Genomic DNA, 12,649 nt, shown 5'->3' on the forward strand with positions numbered 1-12,649 from the left:
ATGTAACCCCAATTCTCTGCCTCTGTGGGTCAGTCAATTCCTGTTCCCATGATGCACTTCTGGAGACCAACTTCCCACTTCCAATGAAGTACTTCCTCCTGCCAAAATTTAAATTTCTAGACCCACCAAAACCCTCTCCCTACCTCCCTCATGACAGCTCATACCCTAGGGTATAGGAAGGGTGAGATAGAAACAGAAGCCCTCCAGGCCCCCCACTTTATTCCTCTCTCTACTTTACACTCCAGTTGCCCAACTATGCCAAAATATCTCAATTTCACAATTTCGAACACACTGTTCTTTCTATTTGGAATATTTCCTTACTTCTAATAATAAACTCCAACTTATCCTTCAGGTCTCAGACTACATACCCCTTCCAGGTAGACCATCTCTGATCTCTAGATTATATTAGGTTCCCCTGTTATGTGCACTTGTAACACTCTGTACTTTCTATTTCATATTCTTACTATGTATTATTATGACTACTTATTCCATTTTCTATATTCCCCACTAGACCACAAGCTCCATGAATGCAGAAGTTCATCTTGTTCATAATTATACACCCAGCTCTAACACCATACCCAGGATGCATCAGCCACTCCGTAAGTAAGGGAACAAGGGCAGTCAGTGAGAATCAAACACCAACCAAACAGAGCCTGTGCAATCAATGAGTAATTGAGCAAATGAGCAAAAGACAGCAAATGCAAAGATCACAAAGTCCAGCCACTATTAGAAATCAGATAAATAGAAAGCCCACTTTTTTCTAACCCTGGACCTTTCTTTTTTGCTAAATAACCAGAACTCCTTGCCCTCATGGGTCTATATAATAGGCAGAGCACAGTCCTTTTATTGGCTTGGCTGACCTGGGGCCACTGAAATCTTGGCAGACCTCTACAGGGCCATCTGGCATTTAGCATCCCTCTTGAAGCTCATTTCTGCTCTTCTGTGATCAAGTGCTCTGCCTATTGATCTTTTCCAGGATGTAGGGGTTTATTTTTTGCTGGCTATTGCACCTCGCCAGAGCATGGCTTCACATAGCAGAAAGGAAGAGAGTCAAGTTTGGCAGATCCCAAAAGCTCACCATGATGTTGGAAACCCCTGCTTAACAGAGTTAGCCTGTGCTGATATAAAAGATCATGCTGATCAAACAGGATGCTCATATTATACAAAGTGTTTGAAATCAACATTCATGGTTTTACTGGACAGCAATTTGAAACAAGTCTGATTCCACAGCTTAAAAGAAATTAATATCCTAACTTCAGCCTAAAATCTAGGCAATATATATAAAACAAAAGTCAACAACAACAAAAATCCAGCTTCTTATAATCCAAAGAAGTGCAAAAAAGTTAATTGAAAAAAGAAAAGACAGAGACAGTGTGGTGATGAGAGAGGAAAAGAGGAGTAGGAGATGGGTAGACGTGGGCAAAGGGGAAGATGGGGACATCTGTAACAGTGTCAACAAGAAAAATAAAGAAAAAATTTTTTTAAAAACAGAGAAGAGAGAACTTCATTAACCTCACTCTGTGTGGTTAATACTCCCTATTAGCATATGGGAATTCGACAGAAAACACTCCTAGACCTTCCCCTGACCATTTATCCTTATATGTACCAAGAGCTGAGAATCACAGAGCTAAGAAATTAGCATAAATCTATAAAAATAGTGCAGCCTAAAATATTATAAAGTGGTAGAGCTGAATGTAAATCTTGAAAGCATTTTTTTCTGTATCACAGTAAGCATGAGACCCATTTATAAATATGGCATCAAAAATAGACACACACTGCTTAGTTTTGAAGAAGGATCTAGTACATGTCACTTCACACTGCAGATGCTCTTTACAATGAGTGAAAATACTTTTCTAATCCATATTCCCTGGGATCTTTCACTTGAAACATCAACATATGGGCCAAAGGTGCTTAGATACAGGCAGCAAGAGACACCCTGATAATACAAGATGTGATAGCTACTCTGACTGCGTCACTAACTGCAAAGGCTAAAACTCCCTTGAACCGTGGCTGGTGTGACTCAGTGGATTGAGCGCTGGACTACAAACCAAAAGGTCATCGGTTCAATTCCCAGTCAGAGCACATGCTTGTGTTGCAGGCCAGATCCCCAGCTGGGGGTGTACAAGAGGCAATCACACATTGATGTTTCTCTCCCTCTCTTTCTCCCTCCCTTCCCCTCTCTCTAAAAATTAAATAAATAAAAATTAAAAAAATAAAAAAATAAATAAAACAAAACAAAACTCCCTTGCAGAAAAGCCACTCCACTTTATTTAATGTGTGTCCCACTCTTGGCTTTTCTTGCAATGCCATGTCCTCATATTTCTCTTCCAATTAAAAATTTGAATGAAGATCTGTGTAACAAAAGGTATAATAAGGGACACATTTTAGATATTTCCCCCACAGAGGACAGAGTTCCAGCCCCTGAGATTTTTTTTTTTAACAGTCTGGCTGACTTTTGGTGCCAACACCAACTGCTGGTTAAATCATCTAATCAGGCAGGATGAGGCCTTTTGTTCTCCTGATTTTATGACTTCATTTTTTTGAACATATAAAGTTGCCAACAATTCCAAATGGTGTAATGGTACTTCTCTTCAATTTCTTTCCATGTTAAGATAAAAACTATTGTGTCTAGACCATATTATAATGGGATGCATAAATGACCCACTGTTATAAGCTCCCTACAATGGTTTGAAAAGAAAATTTTTTACTATCAAGACACAAAAGTGAAAAACGCATCTCTACAGTCTTCTGTTATCTATATTCATCATCAGTAACAACAGCAATGATTTATTGAGTACCCACCAGTATCACAGAAGAAAGTCTGGAAGTCTAAATGAGTAAAGCTAGACCTATGCAGTTTATCAATTCAGAACAAGGTCAGACATTTGCTTACAGAAACAAAAAAGCTTTTATGTTTCTAACAACTTATAATTTAAAAAAATGTTTAAGTGAAGAAAGGAATGAGGTTAGAATGCAAAGCTATTTTTTCCCATGCATGACTTTTTGACTTACAATATGTCAAGCATTGGTGCTCAGGTTTATAGCCAGGGGAGCTTATGAAGCATGTATTGATATCTGTAAGAAAGAAAGAAGAAAAAAGTAATTACTTGATGAATCTCAAACAATATAAAAATTTTTATTGAGAGTATGATACTTCATTTCTTCTCATCCTGCCCCCATTTCAGGATCTATTCCTGGTATACTATTTTTAGATTTCTGCACTCTTATGGCTGAGGTAATATGATGTAAAATTTTCTATTAACTGGCAAAATAATAAAAGTCAAAGATTTATTCTTAGAAAATATGTAGGAAATTTGCCTCAGCTAATCTCTGTAAGAACTCACATAAGGCTATATCTACTCCTAACCTCTCACTGGGATTTGAAATATGGAAATACAAATATTTATTTTAAATTGTTTGTCAAACTGAAGAAGTCCCTATAAGAAAATGTAGGGGGAAAAGATTCCTATTGAAATATAAAACATATATAAATTTATTGAAATCCATCAACCATAAGGATTTGAATTCTCTAAGGAAAACTTTTACTTAAATCAGTCTAAGTCTAGAAATTATGGTCATATTATCCTTATTTAACAGACTGCAGTTCCCATTTACATGTTTACATTACCTTGTATCCCTTAATGAAAACCACCTTTATATTTCCTTACTGAGTAGTTCTACATGTAGCCCATATGAGTCCTTAAGGATTTAATAGTTATTGTACAAATACAGTAAACAAATTCATGTATCTTAGCTGTTTTTATAGACATTCTGATATTTGGGAAAGTCTTTGCACAATGCATGCAGTGTTGGAAAACAGGTACGAAACTAGTATCAGGAGCCCAGTCCTGGCAGAGATATGCACTATTTCCCAAAGCTCATTTCTCTTTATTTTCTGTCCCCATGAAGAACTGAAAATTTCAGAATGCCCATAGAATAAAGAGAATAAGAACTCAGACTGAATGTGAAGGGGTCATGACCCACTGCTGGCTACTTGGGACTTAATCAACACACCCTCTCAGTTCATCCTCAGGATTAGTGCATCACTGTTTAAAATATTTCCCCAATGAGCAGCCATCAGTGTGAAATCACCTTGGGTTTGCCACCCCAGTTTGGCACCACCTCCTTCTGTGTCTCTGGCTATAAGCATCACAGCCACTGCTTTGTCTTAGTAGAACCATTTGAAACAGTAAATCTCTGAGTAACCCTTACTAATTACCTGAGAATTGGAAAGAAAAAGCCACCCTGAAGAGGTTCCCATTCTACTTTTAGCCTTAACATTTTTCCCAGCAAAGGACAAACCTTGTCTCTTTCAATAGCAAATGTTATGTATTTGGCTGAATAATGCCTTCAAGGAGCAGTAATACAGCAAAGGTTTCTATGAGAATAAAAATGAAGTCACTGAAATCTCTCAAGACATAAAGCTTTCCCTGAACCTGATGATCTATTACTACCTTTATTTGCATATATACATATTCTATTTCTTCCTTTAAAAAAATGTTTTTAATTTATATCTATTGATTTCAGAGAGAGAGAAAAGGAAAGAAAGAAACATCATCAGTTGGTCCACTTATTTATGCATTCATTGATTGATTCTTGTATGTGCCCTGACTGGAATCAAACCTGCAGTTTTGGTGTGTCGGGACAACATTCCAACCAAGTGAGGTACCCAGTCAGGGCCCATGTTTAATTTCTAATAAAAATGTTCATTAAGAGATGGGTTGAACAAAGAGTTGACTAGGTTCATGGAGGCATTGAATAAGTTAAAACATACATACAAAAAGACCATATTAACTATACTTAATGTAGTGGAATTATTGAAGTTACTTTTATAGAATATATTTCAACACAATCTTCATATTCCAATATTGGTAATGCTCTTAGAAAATATTAAGATATTGCATAATTCCCTTGAATACAGAATTCTCAACACATTGAAAAGTAAATGCAAGGAACACGTAGCAGTTTGGTGGCTGTTCTGAGCCAGCATGTTGGGGAAGAGGGAGCTGTGAAAGTAATGGTCAGGTAAGGCCTGGGAGGTGAAAGGGAGGTGCGAGGATGGTGTACTGAGGGTGGAGCAATAGGTAAGTAAAATGTTTGGAACCTGAACTACAACCGTCTGAAAATGCAAAACCTTGTCTGGGCTGGAACTGAGATTCAGATACATCCAAGTTGGGGAGAGTGAGGAGCCTCACCACCCTCTTCCCTTTTACAGACACAGAATCTCTTAAAATAAACTGGGTTACTTGAGACTTGTCCCTGGCTGGTTTGGCTCAGTGGATTGAGCGTCGGCCTGCGAGCTAAGTGTCGCTGGTTCGATCTTCCAGTCAGGGCACATCAGAGAAGGAAAACTCTGACTCCAAAAAACCTCCGCTGCCTTGCGGCATACCTCTTCAGGGGAAAGGCTAAGGGAGTAAACCCCGACAGAAAATCCGGAGCCGGAGTCCCTAAGGCGGTTTGACGTTGTAGTCAACACCGGCAACTCCTGCGGCGCACCTGAAGCCAAGCTGTATTGACTCCATCTTTCCCTTGGACCCTTCAGCTGCGAAGAGAGGGGGGCGTCTGCTGCATGGGCAACAGCAGACCCTCCATATCACCCTGCCCAGGCTCTGTAGCTTCAGCTTCACTGGAGAGGACACTCCAGCGTCATCGCAAGATGTCGATTCAACACGGGAGGAGACAGATACCGTGTCACTCCCGAGTCGGACTGCACAGCCATTCTCGGCGGTGCAGATAGACTCTTAAGAAGCTACACCATCGTCTCTCGAGATGGACGGCTGCCAACGACCTGAGACTGAAGATCCTACTGGGAAATAGATAAATCCTGAACCCAGTTAGATTTCATACACATATAAAACTATGTCTGATTAATTGGGGGAACTTCAAATAAAATAAGATATATGAGAGACAACAGAACACTTATCAAAACTAGAAATGTATCTGGTACAGTAATTCAGCAGAAGGACCTAAGAATGGGAGGGCAGTGAATTTAGCAGCTGAGAGCAGGATCCAAGGGACCAAGGCATTCTAGCAGCATGTTTGAGTCCTGTGACTAGGAGTTAACAGCTATTCCTTGACTTTGAAATTCTGGGGCACAAAACATCCCACCATTTCCAAAAACAAAACTGGCCAAGATATCAGTGGAATATCAAATGACAAGGTGTTTGCGTTAGCAAAGTCCCAGATTACCAGGCTCAAAAGCAGCTGCAACATCAGAGTTCGAGGTGGAAGTTCTGGCTGCAGCAGAGGCAATGTGCTTCAACCCAGAAGAAAGCACTGTGTGTCTAACGTATTGTGCTTTCAGGCTAACCAAGCCTGTTCTAGAAAGGAAGCATTCTTTTTCTCATTTTGTAGAAATGCCATTGACTGAGGTACCGGGGACAAGAGCTACACCAAGGCAGTGGTGGCAGCATTCTGGCCTTCCGGCCCCAATGCAGCAGCAGCACAGAGCCTTCTGCTGGGACCTGCAGCTAGACTGCAGTAGCAACAGCAGAGTTCCAGCTCTGGCAGCTGTGGCAGCCCAGCAGTTGGAAGGCCCATCAGTGAACTCTAGCCCAGACGATGCATGGATAAATTAAAAGCATCTTGTGGGGGAATTTCCACAACTACGTGGGGGAAGGGAACTCCACAAGAACTGCCGTATGTAGGTGGAGTGCAGAGCAACTGAGGAGTGAATGTTTTGGGCTCCGAGGGTGGGAAAGGCTGAGACGTTCAAGTCACTGTAATTTGGCTGCTGTGAAAGACAGTGTGTTTATGAAAGATTTGTGCTTCAGAGGGGAAAAAAGAAAAAAACTAATCCAATAAAACATGTTTGAATTAGATTGTTCTTCCCAATGTTTTTGCATCCCTCGCTAAGATTCGGAATCTGCTAAGAGCATTTTTGGTTAAGAAAAGAAGGAAAGAGAAGAAGGACAGGAGGGAGAAGGAAACTGCAAATTATCAAATATGTCAACTTACAAATATGTCACGATGACAACGTCTTCATTGTAAACAATGAGAAACGTGATCCTGGAGACTGTTTCCGATGGAACTTTGTGTAATAGCTAAAATTTCAGTCTGAAGCCTGATGGCATGCTTCCAGCGGGGATGGCTACATACAAAAATCCAGGTGAAATGAGCAGCAACAGTGACCACAGAGTCAGCCTCAAATCTAAAATAGCCTCCAACTCATTCCTGAGCACTTAGAAGCCCATCACACAAGCAAGCCTCAATTTACAAAGCTTCATGTGAATATATGAAGAAAGAACAAATAATGTAATGAGAAAGGCAGGGGGTGGGGTGGAAACACCTGAGAGAATTCAGATGAGACGTTGAGACTTGTCCAGCAATATGTATGGCCACTTGGAAAGGGAAGATAGTCATCTGCTTCCATGTGCACATTGTTGAGTAGCATTTTAAACAACCGGTTTGTTGAAAGTGCAGGTACCTGTACTTACCCAGCCCTTGGCCCATATCAGATATCACGCTGTCTTTCCTGAGCAATCCCTCTGGCTCAAGCAGGCCCATCAGTGGACTTCTGAGAGTGCAGCAAAGGGAAAGAGCACACCAATCCCAGAGGGCCTAGCCCAGCTTCCTGGAGAGGGCATATGGGACACACGTGGGCTGTCTTTACCTCCCCAAGTCTTGCACAGGTATAAACACACAAGCATCACAGCAAAGGATCATGTGAGGACCAGGAAAGATGCATGCATGCTGCACTCCACTGTCAAGCTAACAACCACTTTCGAGCCCTAACAACAGATTCTTTCCAGGCCTGTTGTCAGAATTAGCCAGATTTCTTCCACTGGGGAGGCCACTCCCCTCTCCAGGGGGCTGATCAGTATATTAATCCCCATAGAGAGAGATGTTGCTGGAAGCATATGATAGAGGAAGAAGAACTGCTCGTCAGCATTTCTAGGGTCTGGGGGACACAACCCCAGAGTCCTCACACTTCATACCTCCTTATTGATTTCAATAAAGACATCTCCCACAGAGGAGTCTGTCTCCAGTTAGCGACATATGACCTGTTGGCAGCCTGGCTCTGGGGAAAATGATCCATAAGTAAATCACAGCACTTCCTGTTGGTGAAATTCAAATCCCATCATCAAAGGACTTGAGGATCCGATGATAGCTGGAGATCATACTGACTACAGAGACAGCACACCTGAAACCCCAAGCACAAAAGGACATGCTCCTTCTACAGCCACAGGTGTCCATACACACTGCATATGTCCCATGCTTCCCCTCCCTCCACCCAAAAAGAGGCTTGCAATATGAATGCCCAGCCATTGTAAGACCCCCAAAGCCCCTCCCCTCCCTAGGAGGCATCACACCAGCAATGACGATTACATTTCTCCCAGCTACCAAACAACAGACACCATTTTCCTGTTTTCCTGGCTCCCTAATTTGACTGCCAAGTCCTCGGAGACTCTCTCCTTTGCCACAGAAGCACCCTGAAGCTGTCAAAAAACAAACGCCTTCCTCCATACTAGGGGATAACTTTTTATTTTATTTTATTTATCTCTTTATTGAATTTTGAATTTATTGGGTGACATTGGTTAATAAAATCACATAGTTCTCAAGTGTACATCACCACTTATCTCCTTTACACCCTCTTCTATCGCCCTCCCCCCCAGACTGGGAATAATTTTTAATGCCTTCAGTCTTAAATTGTTATCCTTTGCAACAGCATGGATGAACCTGGAGAGTATTATGCTAAGTGAAATAAGCCAGTCTGAGAAAGACAAATACCATGTGACCTCACTTATATGTGGAATCCAATGAACAAAATAAATTGACAAACAAAATGAACCAGAGGCACGGATACATGGAACAGACTGACAGCTGTCAGAGAGAAGGGGTGTGTGGGGGGGACTGGAAAAAAGAGATTAACCAAAGAACATATATAGCTAACCCATGGACAGTGACAAGAGTAGGGTGAAGGGGTGGGGGTGGGTCATGGGCTGGGTGGAGGTGGGCAAAGTGGCAGGGTGGGAAGGAAGGGAGGATATCTGTAATAGTGTCAACAATGTTTTCAAAAGAGCTAAATAAAGACTACCTCAAGATTCCCCTAAATTACTCGCCCACATCAACCCCAGACTGCCTCTGTTCCTTTAAGATGAGTTATGGCTCAGCAGGCTGCTGAGGCTGCTGTGTGGATAGATTCCTGGAGGCCTTGCACATTTAGGGGAGTCTGAGACAAAAACCTCCCAGAATGGCCAAACATGTGATAAACACAAGTTGAGATTCCCCTATTTTATTTATAACTACGGACATCATTCTCACAAGGAAAATGACTCTTCCCCACAATGGAAGAGTCACTACTGAGTTGGCCAAAAAGTCCATTTAGTTTTTTAAAAAAAAATAAAAGACACATTTTTCATTATCACCAATAACTTTATGGATTTGGCTATTTTGAGTATGTCAGCTATCTCCCACTATTGGCTTCTAGTGGGTAGACTCGAGGGGTGCTGCTAAATATCTTTCAATGCATAAGACAGCCCCACAGCAAAGAATCATTTGGCCAAAATATCAATGGTACCAAGAAACTTCACAAAACACTTGAAATGTTTGATCAGTCACAGCACCTTTTCCATACACCGCACAAATCTTTTTTTGCATTTCAGTCGTGTTCTTACCTTTCTTGAAATAATAAAGCATAATATGCCAAATATGTTGAGTATCTTCTTCTAGCTTCAATATTAAAATGGCTGCACAAAAATTCACCAATTTTGATAACTTTTTAAAAAATGCACACTGATATGACAGCTGTCACAATACAACCTAACAAGATTGTTTTGAATGAAATTAAAGACAACTAAGCACTACTAGAGTCATCGTATGGAAAAAACGTAAGGGACTTTTTGGCCAACCCAATATCAGTAAATGAGGGAGAAGATCTTTAAGTGGGGAAGAGAAAAGATTCTGCCCACATCCATATTTACATACCCAAGAGTGTGCTGAGGAAAACCAGGGTTAGATAGCTCATAGCTTAAAAAACTCTTCTCTTAGTTGACCGCTCTACTAAGAATCAAAGCTTTTCTGTTGTCAGACACATAGATAGAATCAAGAAGAAGTATGACCTTGGTCTCTCTTGATCACAATTTCCTCAACTGTGACTATCAAGGGATGTTAACTTTTGAGAATCTGATAAGAGCTACAGAGCTTCTCCTCAGGAAAACAAACACAAGACCTCCACAGATAATTCTGCATATAACTTGAGGAGAAGAAGGTTCTAAACCTCCTAAAATCCAGTCTAAAAAACCTCTGAACAAATGATATCTGAGGTTTCTTCCAACTCTAAAATATGTTTATGGAAGTTCTGTTTAAACTGAATAAACACTCTCATTTTTCTTGGCTCTCTCCTAAAAGCTCAAAAGAAAAGATAATGAAAATAATAGTAGCATATAACTCGAGTCGCAGACCTGGCACCCACTGCTGCTGGAACCTGGGTCTTTGCCTCTCACCTTCCTCCCTGAACATCATGAGCTTCAGCACTCACTCCAGCTTCTCCATAAACTACAGAACCCTGGCTCCATGCAGTCACCCAGCTACTGGATGCAGCACATCTATGTACATGTAGGGGACTTGAGCTCCCAGATCTCTGTGCCCCACTCCACCACCATATGGGGTGGCTGGAAGTTTGGGGGCTGGGTTATGGGGATGGCCAGGGGTCTGGCAGGCATAGGGGGGCATCAAGAGTGAGGAGACTATGCAATGCCTGAACGACCACCTGGCTTCCTACCTGGAGATGGTGAAAAGTCTGGGAGCTGATAATCAAAGACTAGAGAGCATTTGGAGAAGAAGGGACCCAGGTCAGAGGCTGGAGTAAATATTTCAAGATCATTGAGGAGCTGAGGGCTCAGATCTTTGCAAGTTGTGTGGACAATGCCCGCATCATTCTGCAGATTGGCAATGTCCAAATTGCTGCTGGTGACTTCAGAGTCAAGTAGGAGATGGAGCTGGCCATGCGCCAGTCTCTGGAGAGTGACATCAATGGGCTCTGAAAGGTCACTGATGACACCAATATCACTGAGCTGCAGCAGGAGACAGAGATCAAGGCTCTCAAGGAGGAGCTGAACTTCATGAAGAAGAACAACCAGAGGGAAGTAAACAGTCCACAAAACCCGACTGCCAGCTCTGGGTTCATCAAGGAGTTAGATGCTCCCAAATCTCAGGACCTCAGCAAGGTCATGGTGGACATCTGGGCCCAGTATGACGAGCTGGCTCAGAAGAACTGAGAGGAGCTAGACAAGTACTTGTTCCAGCAGAATGAGAGCACCACAGTGGTCACATCACAGACCGCTGAGACAGGAACTGCTGAGATAATACTCACGGAGCTGAGACGTGTAGTCCAATCCTTGGAAATAAACCTGGACTTGATGAGAAATCTGAAGGCCAGTTTGGAGCTCAGCCTGAGGGAGGCGGAGACGTGCTATGCCAGGCAGATGGAGCAGCTCAACAGGATCCTGCTGCACCTGGAGTCAGAGCTGGCCCAGACCCGTGCAGAGGGGCAGTGCCAGGCCCAGGAGCAGAGGCCCTGCTGAATAGCCAGGTCAAGCTGGAGGCTGGGATCACCACCTACCGCCACCTGCTGGAGGAAGGGGAGGACTTCAATCTTGATGACTCCCTGAACAGCCACACCATACCAATCCATCCGAAAGACCACCACCTGCAGAAATGTGTTTGGCAAAGTGGTATGTGAGGTCGAAAACAACAACACAGTTTTTAAGTGTTAAGTCAACAGAAGTGGAGCATCCCTTGGGGTCGGGGTGGGGGCAGGAGGCCAATAAAAAGTTCAGAGATCTTTGAAAATAATAATAATAATAGGAGATGAAGAAATGTTAACAAAATAACTAAAGGTAGAAAGTAGATAAACAAGTGAAACTGACTTAGCTGCACAGAAATCATCCAATTCACCCCTCAAGAGCACTGCTAAATTAAAGACATACTTAGTACATGTGAAAGTAAACATGAGAAGTGACATCAATCAAGCTTTATTCCCTTACATGGGGCTCTGCCAAAGTCTAGTAATTAATTTTGTATTATTTTTCTTTAAGGGGAAGCCCTAAATTATATAAACTTTATGCCCCACTAATCCTGTGTTTGTCCCTCAGTGTAGCTGAAACAGAAAGATTAGTTAAAAGTCTTTATTAGAAAGTTAGATCTCAGGACACTCTTCCTTAACCCACAAAAAGAGGAACTTCTTGGCTGAAGACAGATTTACTCAGCTAAGACATTAAAACAGCTGTGTCTCAGATATAGGCATGAAGGAGGGTCCATATCAAAAGCAAGATTAAATGAAAATATGCACATTCAATTATGGAACCCAGAACCCCTTCCTCCATTTGGCTCCCAGAATACTGAGAGTTAGTTATACCTGCAAGAGGTCGTAGAATTCTTCTCTGGACAAACTGCCAGAGTTGGCCATTTCTTATTCCCCTAGATAGCCATGGCTCTGTCCAATCATGGCACAGTAAAACCAACCAAAATACAAGACTGCAGAGCTGCTAATCATCTTCTCTGTAACTCACTTTTAAATGTGAGTAGACAATTAAGAATCACCAGACATTTAAGGACAATCTCCAACATGAAAGTCAGAAGTAAAGCATAAACAGGACAAAAAAACAAAACAAGCCAAAACAAATTATGAGGAAATAGTGCAGGGTAC

General features: G+C 41.9%; 1 pseudogene; it reads left to right on the forward strand.

The window, feature by feature from the left end:
• Positions 1 to 10,462: 10,462 nt before the first annotated feature.
• On the forward strand, positions 10,463 to 11,717 carry LOC150020005 (keratin, type I cytoskeletal 18 pseudogene; annotated as a pseudogene).
• Positions 11,718 to 12,649: the final 932 nt, after the last annotated feature.

The sequence above is a fragment of the Furipterus horrens genome, unplaced genomic scaffold (assembly GCF_987537825.1).
Source record: "Furipterus horrens unplaced genomic scaffold, mFurHor1.1.pri manual_scaffold_2, whole genome shotgun sequence".
NCBI classification, from domain to species: Eukaryota; Metazoa; Chordata; class Mammalia; order Chiroptera; family Furipteridae; genus Furipterus; species Furipterus horrens.